The 2,307-nt window shown below is 42.2% G+C and overlaps 1 long non-coding RNA gene across 2 annotated transcripts; it reads left to right on the top strand.

The window, feature by feature from the left end:
* Nucleotides 1-20: 20 nt before the first annotated feature.
* LOC125532279 lies at nt 21-1,769 on the top strand. 2 transcript variants are annotated; one of them, XR_007293944.1, is made up of 3 exons: nt 30-326; nt 500-611; nt 1,226-1,769. It is a non-coding gene; the product is annotated as an uncharacterized LOC125532279 (long non-coding RNA). The 2 variants fall into 2 exon arrangements; XR_007293943.1 differs by having other exon boundaries at nt 21-326; nt 500-1,769.
* The last annotated feature ends 538 nt before the right edge of the window (nt 1,770-2,307 follow it).

Genomic DNA, 2,307 nt, shown 5'->3' with positions numbered 1-2,307 from the left:
CATCTAGCATTGAGCCGGCGGCAGGGCTGAACCCTAGCGCGGGTCGCCCCAGCCCAGATGGGGACCGAAAGGCGTTGTCTTCATGTAGTTTTCTCGCTCCCAAGGAGAAGGGGTGCCACTTGGCCGGCGAAGTGGCCGGCAGCAGGAAGTATGCCGTCGACATCGTCGAGCTCCGCTTGAAGGACGGCATGAAAGGCGCTCAACGACCAGATCATTGTCCTCTCCAAGAGGAGGGGCCAGCTCAAGGGGGCACAGCTAGCTCACAACAGCTCAGTCCCTGTTCTAGCAATTTCGCCGGAACGTCGACCGCCTATGCTCCACCTGAGGTACGCTGTTCTAAAATCCATACAGCTAAGCCGTGAGTAGCCTTCAAGTAGCAAGTTGTTATGTTTCGAAATTTATTTGAAAGATAATGTGTTTTGGGCTTTATACTTCACCATGATCTTTTACTATGTATCTGCATCGATAGCATCTATCGTCATTACCTTGCCATATACAGACATGCTGTGGAGTTTTGCAAGCAAAAGTGAAGCCTATAATAATGAGTGACGATTGTGATATGATTACTGGATGAGTAATTCAGGGCAGGAAAGCTAATTTACTGAAAAAAGGTAAATACTGTATTAAACATAGTACAGATGTACTTCGCTTGCCAATTTTAATTTCCATTTAGATCTAACATGACGTCGTACTTATAATTTCCACAAAATATTGCCGGTCACTTGCGTATGTTGGATGTGAAAAACAGCAATATACACTTTGATACTTTGAGGCTATAAGAAATAGTAGGGATGATATGCTAACCCTTCCAGTCTGCAACAATTTATTCCTGGTCCCCTTGCCTCGCTTACAGTTCATGTAGTACCATGTTTATGCTTCAAACCACCCACGACATCCCTCTTCCGCCCATTCTATTTTATTGATATTGCTTCCAAATACACATATGCATGTAGTTACTCTTTTACAGTACTAATGCCAGATATCATAAGGTAGAAAGTAGTGCTATTTTAGTTATGGAGTCAGCAATGCATGTTACTGGAATGATCAGCTAGCATGCAAATGAGCTCCATTTCTTCTCTTTCAGATACGATCTTATGTTCTGCCTGAACATAGATGCTTCCGCTGTGCACTCCATTGTTCTGTCTTATCACAATTGGGTATTGAAAGCGCCTATTTTGAATGCAACAATTTAAATATTTACTGCTCTCTGTCTCCCCATGTTTAGTGACGACGAAGTGATGCATACGGAAACATGTTCGATAAGAAACAGCATGTCAATATGGAATATAAGCTGAGTGAGTATTGTGTATGATGAGCCCTCCAAACATTTTGCAAGGCCTGTAAAACAGTGGAATGCAGCACTAGCAGAAAGGAAGAGCTGTAGACTCAATCGTGGACTACTTGAGTTAACTATTTGCTCAATACATCAAGCACCAGGCCTCTCCTACTCCTGCTCTCAAAATGGAAAAGGAGATCAGGCAACTAGGGATCTGAGTACTATAATTTGATAATTTGTGTTTTTTGGGTGCTAAAATAATATGACTATTGATGTACATTTTTCTTATGATCAGGCATGAAAGTGTCACCTTTTCTTAGAAGTGCCTTATTCTTAGCCAGTCCTTCCAATTAACACCTTATTGATTGGAACATAATGAGTAAATGTATGTGTGGTTCTTTCTGTTTAAGAGATTCAGATGAAATTATGGAAGCTACAACCTCTGTATCTTAAGACCTTTTTTATACCAAAAAGCTCCTTGCACATTAAGTTATTACAGAGGGAGTATATTGGAGCGACTGTATCGCATTAATAATTTGGCTTCCATCTTGGCATTACCTGCTTGATCAAAATGCTGGGACCGGCACCCTGGCGCCAAGGCGCGTTCCCGATCTAGTAGGTAATGCTTGCGGAGGGGACGAGTGTTCTACATGGTAAGCCTTAAAAATATGACTCATTCTGCCCACAAGAACCTGGTACACTGTATCCATATGCCTGGCCGGCCGGTCCCCGATATCGGTCCTTGTTATACTGGTACAATAGAATATGCATCCATGTCGATCAACTCACATTCTTAATTCTGGCCTGCCTCGATATGATGTGGAACTGCCGGGTTTTCTTCAATTCCGGTAGATGACAAGCAATTTCCTGCTAGAAAGATCATTACTATTGAAGTTAATAGATGAAGTAGGTGGCGGCAATTTTTTACCACGCAAACAAATGACGCTCCTACATCCACTGATATATATGATGGTTGCACGCTAGATATGTTCATTAAAAATTAGTGAACATGATGATCAGTTCACATGTTC

Source organism: Triticum urartu, unplaced genomic scaffold (genome assembly GCF_003073215.2).
Source record: "Triticum urartu cultivar G1812 unplaced genomic scaffold, Tu2.1 TuUngrouped_contig_9564, whole genome shotgun sequence".
Taxonomy (NCBI): Eukaryota; Viridiplantae; Streptophyta; class Magnoliopsida; order Poales; family Poaceae; genus Triticum; species Triticum urartu.
This window is presented reverse-complemented; position numbering and strand designations above follow the sequence as displayed.